This window comes from Hetaerina americana, unplaced genomic scaffold (assembly GCF_022747635.1).
Source record: "Hetaerina americana unplaced genomic scaffold, ioHetAmer1.1.p SCAF_9, whole genome shotgun sequence".
NCBI classification, from domain to species: domain Eukaryota; kingdom Metazoa; phylum Arthropoda; class Insecta; order Odonata; family Calopterygidae; genus Hetaerina; species Hetaerina americana.
Window position 1 is genome coordinate 58,953,933 of NW_027287538.1, and position 11,644 is coordinate 58,965,576.

General features: G+C 36.4%; 1 pseudogene; it reads left to right on the forward strand.

The window, feature by feature from the left end:
• The first annotated feature begins 10,003 nt into the window (after positions 1-10,003).
• LOC139699190 (5S ribosomal RNA) lies at positions 10,004-10,124 on the forward strand (annotated as a pseudogene).
• Positions 10,125-11,644: the final 1,520 nt, after the last annotated feature.

Sequence of the window (11,644 nt, forward strand, 5' to 3'; positions counted from 1 at the left end):
ATTTTTAGAAGACCTGAGTGATCGCAGCACGAAATTATAGATTTATTTTTACTAGACATGCTATTTTTCTCAAAATATTGTATGGCTGGATATTTTCCGGACAGACTCGTATATATGTGAGTGTTCTTTCTTTGAGTTTCTGTTTTAAACCTGTATATCGGTGTTTATATATATATATATATATATATATATATATATATATATATATATATATATATGTATATATCTATATATATAAAGGAGAGTGTTTGTTTGTATGTATGTAATTTGTTTACTTTTTTGCTGTCAACTATGCCAGCAGGATACTTTTGCGAGAACACTATTGTATTCAGAATTGCCGAGATATTATACGTGGAATACATCAAGGAAAGTCTTTTGTAGAAGAAAAATGGGCAACTTTGATCCTGAGAATAATATTTATTCATGTGACGCATTGGGCCGAGTCTACACAGTCCATCCTAACAACGCCGAATGTTATTTTTTAAGAATGCTTCTACATACCGTTAGAGGACCTCGCTCATTTGCAGAATTAAGAACGGTAAACGGAGAAATATGTGAGACATTCAGAGAAGCTTGCCAGAATTTAGGGTTGCTAGAAGGAGATCAACACTGGGATGACTCATTGCGAGAGGCCAGTTTGATTTCTCTTCCAGGACAAATCCAAATTTTCTTTGCCATCATAATAACCTCCTGTAATCCATCTAACCCAAAAACAATATGGGAAAAATATAAAGAATCAATGAGTGAGGATATACTGGCTAAAGTTCGAAGTGAAAATCCTACATTGGATATTACGTTTAACTCCGACATTTTTAATAAAACTTTGATTATTTTGGAGGAAAAGTGTATCACCATGGTTAACAAGACTTAAGTGGAACTCGGTCTTTTTGCACCTGTACAAGATCAACAGGGTGTATTTTATCCAGATTATATACGTGAAACTAGCTACAATGTCTTAGACTTAGAAGCATATCTCGCGGATAAAAAGCCACTTCTTAATGAAGATCAGAAATTCGCGTACGAAACAATAATAGATCAAGTAGATAAACAAGAAGGAGGTATCATTTTTCTTGATGCTGCTGGTGGCACGGGAAAAATATTTTTAATTAATTTAGTTCTCGCTGAAATCAGGGTTCATGGAGAAATTGCTCTAGCCGTTGCATCTTCAGGTATTGCAGCGACATTAATGGAAGGAGGAAGAACAGCCCACTCTGCCCTTAAGTTGCCACTTAATATTTCCCGACAAGAAAATCCCACATGTCATATAAATAAAACAAGCGGCCAGGCACAAGTTCTTATAGAATGTAAATTGATAGTATGGGATGAGTGTACGTTGGCTCATAAAAAATCTCTTGAGGCCCTCAACGCAACACTTCAAGATCTTAGAGGAAACTGCAGTTTAATGGGAGGAGCTCTGGTACTCCTGTGTGGAGACTTCTGTCAAACTCTGCCTGTCATTCCAAAATCGACTCCAGCCGATGAAATTTATGCCTGTTTAAAGCATTCTGTTCTATGGAATCATGTCCAAGAAATTAGCCTTAAACAAAACATGCGAATCCTCTTAAGAGATGGGAATGCTCAAAATTTTGCAAATAAACTTTTGGAGATTGGAGAAGATAGATTAGTTATTGAAGCATCTGGTATGATAAAATTGTCATCAGATTTATGTGTATCGGTGAAAACTGTCCGCGATATGATACAAGCAGTCTATCCTAACGATAATCAAAATTATAAAAATTTAGAATGGTTTCGAGAAAGAGCCATTCTTGCTCCTAAGAACGATGATGTTAATGAAATTAACAAGGAGATACTAGCCATGCTGCCAGGAGACGTGATTGAATATAAATCGGTTGATACCGTAGTGGATGCTGACGAAGCCGTCAATTATCCAACGGAATTCCTAAATTCACTTGATCCAGCTGGATTGCCACAACATCGCCTTATACTTAAAGTAGGATCTCCAATCATTTTATTGCAAAATTTAGATCCACCAAAACTCTGCAATGGGACACGATTGTGTGTGACAAAATTGATGAAAAATAATCCAGGCAGTCATTTTAACTCGAAAAGGAAAAGGTGAAATAAATTTTATTCCACGGATACCTCTAATCCCAACTGATCTTCCCTTCAACTTTAAAAGATTATAGTTTCCAGTCCGGCTAGCTTTTTCAATTACCATTAATAAATCACAGGGACAGTCTTTAAAGTTTTGTGGTGTTGATCTAAGATCGCCATGTTTTAGCCACGGGCAACTTTATGTTGCTTGCTCCAGAGTAGGTTCGCCTAAAAATTTATATATTCTTTCTCCTGGATATGAAACAAAAAATGTAGTTTATAAACAGGTGTTAAATAAAAAAGATTCTTAAATTTGTATGAAGTAGTGTATTATTGTACTTTATAATTTGTTGTTTTTATTTATGTAGTATATTTATATTATTGTTTCTCCCTAACCCGTGCAAAGCCGGGTATTCAGCTAGTATATATATATATATATATATATATATATATATATATATATATATATATATATATATATATATATACACCGATGTACAGGTTTAAAACAGAAACTCAAAGAAGGACACTCATATATGTATGTAGTTATGACGGAACGGCAGTCATAATGATGGCAAGGTGATACGAATGATGGCCATACCGTCGAAACGTCAAAACTACATCTGAATGTTCTTTCCATTTGTTTCTATATTTTAAAAATCTATATCAGTGTTTTCATATATTTGTACGTATAGCGAGGACTATTTTGGTTTTCAAAAAAGTCATAAATGCCTCTTAGTACCCGTGGAGTGTAGTACAGAAGTTTAGTTTATTGTTTATAGAGTTTGGCGGAATATTTTTTGCATATTTACCTCATATTTACTGTTAATTTATGTTGTAGAATTTATATTGCGGTACGCTGCAAAGAATTTCAATTCAGGAAATGCAGATCAACGTCTGGATTTTTTCTAAATTTTAAGATTAATTCACCATTAATATGAGGAAATAATTTTACATGGGAGAAATAAAAGAGTGTGGGAGCGCACAATCTCTGTTCTTCCAAATTTAGAAGATGCTCTGTTAAACCACATGTGAATTAGTATAGGCTCTGTCCATGGACATCTTTGTATCCATCCAAAAAGCATACCTTAAAAAGGTAGGCAAGCACAATAAGATTATATTGCGAAAAAAGAAGTACAAAAGATAAGGCTGTCATATTTACGGTTGGCATACCTGTTGACAATCAAAACGGAGATATTTTTGTTCATATATTTAATCAATCAGACTAATTTAATGGTTGAAATACTGATCGACTGTGGAAAACATGTGTGAGAATCTGGGTTGGGTATTATAATTTTCTTTCCAATTGAGAGTACTAGTAAGAAGATTGAGAAAAGTAGGAAAACAGTACTTCCTAGAAATTTTATTCCACCTGTGCGTATATGTACAACCTAGGGTTAGACAAATTGTCGCATCACCAGGTCAACATCTGACATTTATTATTGGAACTATTTTATTTGAAGATTTTTAATTTAGGAAATAAATCCACGAGGTATGCGCTGAATTTGTTCGACTATTTTTAATAACTGATTGTAATATACGGATTTTTCTTCAGTGGTGTCATTTCTTCTCATTAACTTGACCAAGATTACTATAGAAGACCCCTAAGGATAGTGATAACCAAAGTATGAAGAAGAGTTTATCCGAACTTTTCTAAAACATAACCCCAATTGTGACAAGAGTGACAGTATCATTGTTCAGTTCCCATGTATTTTCTCATTAAAAGATTTTCCTTTAATTATCTTTATCCTAAATGAGGACACCGATGGCGCATCTCACCTATCACTCGAATATTTGATCATTAATAAATAATAAACGGGAAGGATTGGTCTTCGCTATATTTCAAGGAATTCCTGAGATACTCATCCTAAGTATCTCCTCGACACTGCATTTTTAAATGAAAGAATGCTCTTGAGGGAACGAGGAAAAATACACATCGGGACATATCTCATGTCAATATTGGAAGGGGCTTTAATTCTAGTCTTATCTTCCTTGCCGAGGACGATGTTGACTCAGTCAATGTGCACGAAGAATCTTTGAATGACCCAGCTCTTCGATGCAGATTTTCAACAAAGATCAAAATGAATTGCCAGGTCAAGATATCAACCTCCCGTATTTCGAGAGCTAGTCAGCACTAAACAGACGGTGGAACTTTATATTAAATCGGAAATGGTGAAAACCATTACGAAACCACGAAGTGACGAGACGAGGGTAGAAATCTCCTCTAAGGAACTGGTATTGAGAAGATAATGGACTGGATAAAGCAAGGTAAATTGGAATTTACAAGATAAAAATCAACAAATGAATCCCACGTAGAGTATAAGAAATAAGAATTATAATGAAGACTTAAGACAAGATTAAAAAAATATCGTCATTGGGTACATTTCGAGAAATGACGGTCTTCTATAAGGATTTGCCTTAATTGGGAAGGAAAGAGTTGACGAGAAGGCATACTGATATGCCCCGGTTTGAATAGATAGAATAATTAATGAAAAATGTCAATTCGAAGAAATATGGACTCACTAAGAGGTTCAACGGGTGAATTTAATGATAGCTACACCAAAATAATCCTAGGATTGATTCCCATTAATGATCAACACAAGCACATGTAAAGTGATGTAATCATTAGTGAGATCAAAACATCGGATGGCTATGCAAAGCACATAAAGGAAATGGAAGCATAGATATCACGTAAAATATTCAGAATCCCGGTGGGTGATTCTGGATATTTTACCAAGGTTTAATTAGTGACCAGCTGCATGTAGTTCCAACGGCTTCCTAGCACAGTTCGTACATACGACAAAGAATGCTCTAAATAAAACGAATGTTTAATCTAGTTGTCAAAAAGATCCTTTTAAGTTGATTTAAATAATAAATATGAAGTCAAAGGAAAATACTATCAGTAACTTAGGAAAAATAATATTATCTTTGCTTTCTACAGAATAAAATTTATTCGTCGACTAGTTTCGTTTACACTGTAACATCATCAGGACTGGTGGTGTCCTGTCCTGATGATGTTACAGTGTAAACGAAACTAGTCGACGAATAAAGTTTATTCTGTAGAAAGCAAAGATAATATTATTTTTGCTAAGTTAAAAATGGAATTCTACAAAGTTAAGGCCTCAACCATTCAGAAAATACTATCCCTCAGATGCCTTTATATAGTGCCAGAGGCGAATGATCTAACAAAAGTACCGAATTTGTATTGAGAGCTCGTATTTTAGAAATCATGCTGAATATTTAAGACCGATAAAGGTAAGCGCCTTTTATAAAAATCGTTATCATTATTCCAGAAATTATATAGCCTAGAATAATTGGCCTCGCTACGTAGATTGGATTTCGTCTGATTGCATTGATGTACTAAATACGCCGTAGTGTAAACAAAAGTTCATATTATGTAACGATTGTTTGAGAAATTCAAATATTAATAGTACCCGAAATAGAAACGGATTTGCACGAAATATTTTATCGCATTAAAAATTTTTAAAGCTCCTAAAAATTTTATATTTATTTTATAAATTATTTGAGATTTTATAATGGTATGTAGTAGAAATGAAATATCTCCGTGGCGTTAGCATTTTTTTTCTACCTTTCCTTTGACATATTATATGATGGTGAAAATAATATATTTTTACAATTAAAAATTTTCAGTCCTCCGTCATGCAAATAATTTTAATCCAATTCGTATGGATAAGAGGTTTTGAAATTAATCGGCAGTCATTATACAGAAAATTTCTTGGGTTCTGGGAAAAAATCTTGTTTGGAGTTGTTGATTTTACACATCAGAAATTTGTCCATCTCGAACTGTGCATGACCAAAGATTATTTGAGGGAAACAACAATGAGTGCAAAAAAAGGACCCGAAAGAAAATAAAAGTAGAGAAAATTCCTTTATCCGAATACTACCATTTTGAAAACCAGGTCATATCACCACCAATCTCTCGGCGTCATCGTTAAAAAGTTTTGCCATTCCCAAATGCGTGCTAATTTCTCCGCCGGTTATTCCTGCTCCACACTTGTTTTTTTTGCCACTCTATATACAACAAAAGAAAGCCTTTTCCTCGCCGACGAGCGTGAAAGAGAGGATAAGAAACCCAAACAAAAGACGACTAAGGATTTTTGGAGAGACCTCTGACGGAGTTGAGGGCGAAAGAAAGAGTTTTAATGAGCGCGACGCCCAATCAGATTCCTTCGATTTTACGACGACGGGAAAAATATAACATATATATATTCACACACACAAACACACATAAATATATGCATACATATGTACATACATACACACACACACAAACACACACACACATATATATATATATATATATATATATATAAATAGATACATATATATTTGATATCGAGGGTGGTCTGAAAAGTTTCCGACCTCAAAAATTTCAGAAAATTTTAGAAAAAATGTCTTGTATCTTTGTTAGGTTGGAAACCTTTCCCCATGTATATATAATATATGTATATATATATATATATATATATATATATACACACACACACGAGGGTCATCCGGAAAGTAGTACCCGTTCGTGAAATAAAGACACAAAAGTAAATATTAACAAACATAAAAAATTTTATTTGAAAGAGGATACTTTAAACTACTTCTCAACATAATCTCCAAGCAAATTAAGGCATTTGTCATAACGTGTGACAAGTTTCTGTATTCCTGCTGCATAGTCCTTCGCCGCCAGCTCATTGAGATACGCGAGGGACCCATCTTGCACAAATTTTTGCATAATGCAGATGGTGTTTAACAATTTCATGAACAATTGTTCGAGAAACATTGGGAAAATGCTCACAGATGTCATCAATTGTGACGCGCCGATCGTTCCTCACGAATTCGTCAACTGAGCTCACCAGTTGGTCTGTAATGACAGACGGTCTCCCCGAACGCTCATCGTCGTGTGTGTTCCCCCTCCCCATGTTGAAGTTGCGACACCACCGCCGAACAGACGACTCGTCCATTACATTGTCTCCATACACCTCCTTTAATTGGCGATGAATATCACATGGGCGAACGTTTCTTGCATTGAGGAATTTAATCACTGCCCTCACTTCACAACTGGCGGCGTTCTCAATTTTTTTAAACATTGTAAACAATCACAGAAACAACACAGGCAATGCTAGCGTCACGCAACTTGGCTCAGAGAAGGCAGACAAGCCACTGAAGCTATCTGACCTCGTCCAGCGGCTACTCGCGTCGTCAGCACTTCATGCGGCACGAACGGGTACTACTTTCCGGATGACCCTCGTATATATATAAATGGTTTTTGTGGGATGAGATAGAGGTCGTTTGTTTTGTCACCTTTCAAATTGAAGAGGAAAATAATAAATCAGAGATGTACTTAAAAATGAGTAGTATTCTTAACGCAATTAGGTTTTTCTCACAGAAGTGTATCTTTTTACATACAAGTGATTTGATCGGCCCCGCCGCATCGATCGGAATCCTTGTCTTTATTTCCCTGGGAAACTGGAAATGTGGTTAACCTCGATACAGTCTCTATTGCCTCAATTTTGGACGATAAAATTTCGATTGTGTCTTCCCTCCAGGCTGATTATTCAGATTAACATCTTGGGGAATACTGATTTCGGTGAAGAATTGGTGCATAACCTCCAGGTAATTAAAGTTCTTAGGTGCACAGTTTGCAAAGGCAATCCCGAGTGCGCCATGGAGAAGTAGCAGATTTAGGGGGAGCAAATAAATGAAAGAGACTTCTTTCTTTACTCCGATACATAACAAAGGAAATTTCATTCCTGTGACATTCATCCTTTGTATTTCGTTGAGCTGCGTTATGATGTGTGACGTCTGAAACAACATAATTATGAAATATAGGAAGGGAAGTGAGGACATTCTGTTCTGTGTCATCTTCTGAAAACGTGTTCTTAGGTGAACTTGGTAACCTCTTTAACGTATGACCGAATGTGACATCTTCTGAGAGAATCAAGGTACATCAGGGACAATAAATGAAAAAATGTAGTAGAAATACACAAAATTTGCCAAGGAATTGAAATCAAACCAAGTTAAATTCTAAGAAATTTTCCGACAAATTAGTCAATAAAAAACCATTGAAATGCCTTGCACTTGAATCCCGTTGATAGGTGGAATCTGTGTGTCGGAAAAAAGGTTTCGGATAGAGATGCGAGGTACATGTTACATATTTTTGTGCTAATTTTAAAGCGCTAGAAGTATTAAAGGGATGCTATGTGACGCAAAGTAAAAATACTGAATGATAAATAAATTTTCGTATCTACAATTGGATAATTCTGCCTTGATTTTAAAATGATGAAGAAATGCAACTTAAAAATATTATCAATAATAAGTAACTAATAAACATGTTCCTTCGTTTTATCTAAGAAAATAACGTTTTAATTTTTCAGTACTGAAGATTGAGAGAGCATAGCCACGTGAGACAAAATATTCTTTACAAAAACTGTTGTCTAATTACAGATAAAGTAATACCGTGCGAATACCAAATTAATTTATTTGGAAAGTTTTGTCATCATTATTACGAATTTATTACTTATTTTTTATGTAATCGGAGATTTGTCTATCATTCAAGGAAGGTTTCCATCTTTCCTATATTCTTTGAATTTATCCTCTGAAAATCATTTTATCCCAAATCTATTTGTCCAGTACTCTTTCAGTTCTAAAAACATGAAAAATATTTATTTACGGCCAAACTCTCCGCTAATCAGTGCCAGCTGCCTGAAAATAAGAAAAGTGAAGGAGAAAATTGTCAATGGAACTTCAACTCCTGATTTATTTCTTTTAGTAAAAGTGTGTGTATGGCGAAAAATTATCTTAGTAGCGTCCTCACACATGGTTGAGGGAGAATATCATACGGTATTGGTAAGTTATTGGGGATGAAAGGATAGGTCGTGAATTGTGGCGAAAAACCATTCCTCTAAATATATACATACTTATTATATACTCAGCCTCACAGCTGAAATGATTCGTCGAAGATAAGTAACCATTTTAAACCTAATATGTAGGAAAGTAATTTACTGCTTGATACAAAGATACAGACATTAACAAAAACATTTGATGAAGCATCTTATAAATCAACTTTATCATGAATCAGGAAAGTAACACCAGTTTTCCTCGTCATTAAGAATCGTACCTTATCCTAACTAATACGGAATGATTCATCAATTGATTTCGATATATACATGCAAACCAGGATTGCACCCATGCTTGAGCAGTTACAAGTACCATACGACTTTTCAATACTGTTGGCGTGACTATCCTGATAGTCATACCAAAATTCAACAAATGGTACATTTTCATCAAGTAAAAAAGGACAAAGATTTATTATTTGTACTGGCAGAATTTTATTATAATAATCAGAAGCAATCAGGCCTACTAATGATTACCTCATGTCCCAATTCATTGCCCTATACAGGAAATCTCTTTGCATCTACATATTTCTTCCCTTTGACGCATGTGATTAATCATCCTCTATATCACATCCCTGGATTTCCCCTGCCGTTTATCCCGTTCGATTTTCCCTCGGCGAATATCTTCTTTAAGCCATCGTGAAATATTGTGGTTCCGATAATGTTTTCCTCTCTTTTGTTAGGAGACTTCATTCAATTCACCTACTCATCACTAATTATTTACTTATTCGCTCCATCAACTTTTTCCACATCGCTCGCCTATTGTACCGCATTTCCATTTCTTCAAACTCCAACTTTTTCATTTTGTCTGACCAGCATCACTACAGAAAAGAAGCGCGGTCCATATTTATATAATACTTTATATAATACTTTACATAATACTTTAATATACTTTAATGAAGTATTACTTAACTTTCACACGTGTATTGCCCGCTCTTTTATGGGAATTTCTTAGATACACGACCAATATTTCTCTTAAGTATATGTTGCATCAACCATTGTGTTTGAAATTCAGAATTAGCAACTTATTGATTTATTTAAATGTAAATGGATATGAGTTCTACTGAATACACCGGTTCTCGTCCGATCACCGAAGTTAAGCATCATCGGGCCCGGATAGTACTTGGATGGGTGACCGCCTGGGAACACCGGGTGACGTTGGCTTTCAATATTTTTTCCTTTTTCCGAAACGAACGTATTTTAAGGCAAACAGAGAATCGGGGTATGAGTTATACATATTAGTGTGGAGAATAATGGAGAAGGTGAAAATAACTGAAAGGAAAACAAATGAGGAAGTACTAGGTATGGTGGGCGAAGAGAGGGGTTTATTGGGAGAAATACTATGGAGGCAGGAAAATGGATGAGGGGCTTGTTGATCGGCAGTTGGACGTTGAAGACTGTAATAGAGGGGAGCAATTTAGGAAAATGTGAAAGGGGCAGGAATAGGATAGGGATTTTAGACGGGATGAAAGGTGGAAGGAAATACACAGAGGTGAAGAGGGACTTTTTGTAGAGTAGGATGCTGGATTTTATGTTTTGTTAGGAGTCACAAAATATCAATTTGGTAAGTGTATGCATCCAAAGCCTACATTAAATGGTCAATTTCCTGATCCATTCTGACGCTAAAAAGTGTAACGAAATTTTTTGGACTTGGCTTTCTGGAGCAATTAAAAATATTTCCCGATGAGATTTTTATAAGCGTTCTGTATCGTACGCTGACCGTACACTGTAGCCGTTATCAAATTTTGTGTTTCAATCCATTATCCTAAATAGCTAGTGGATGTTTTTCTTTGTTTAGTAGGTCAGCGATATCAATTTGTACGATAAAGTAGCATTTGTTGAGCCCAAGGAATTTTTTCTCAATTAAACTTGCAACTTTCATTGTTACATTCTAAACCCTTTTTAAAAATTTTGTTTTTTGATAGAATGGAGATGGCTTCCACTGGGTCTTCTGTCACGATGAACACCTCCGCCGGTGAATGTGTGTCTCTAAGGGCCCGCATCGCTGCGCTGGAGGGTATCAAGACTGAGCTTCGATATTAGGTTGACGAGAAGGTTGCTCTTCTGCAAAAGGACTTGATTTTGGATGGAGTTGTGAAAACTTACCGCGCCAATGAGGTCCCATGGATTCGCCCGAATGCAACATGCGGTGGAGTGATCGTAAGGCCGAAGTCCGATCGTTTAATGGGGGAGAGGGGCCATTCGGGAAACCGGAAGATTGGAAGGTTTTCTCACGCATTAGGGCGGAAATACAGGTACATCACTGCGACGAGGAATGCTAGCTGTGGAGGCAAACTCATCCCCGTCACCACCAGGTGTTATCGGAGGATAGCCTAGCGATATCCGCAGCTCCTACCTCCGCCCCTGTTAGAGCCACACCCAGAAGGAACCGTCATAGCGGGAAGGGTAGCAGAATTCTGGTGATAGGCAACAGTAACGTCAGACGTGTGATGGTCCCATTGTAGAAGAGAGCAGGCCATGAGGGCGCCTGACGGCATGGTGCATTCCTAGTGACGGCATTCTCCAGGTGACAAAGGCGGTTGGAGCGGCGGCTGCGGGCGCGAAGTTTTCCAGGCTATGGGTCGTGGCTCATGTTGGCATCAACGATGCCGTCGACCATGGATCTGAAGAGATTCTGAATTCCTTCGGGGAATTGAACTCGGAAGTGAAGTGGGTGGGTGGTG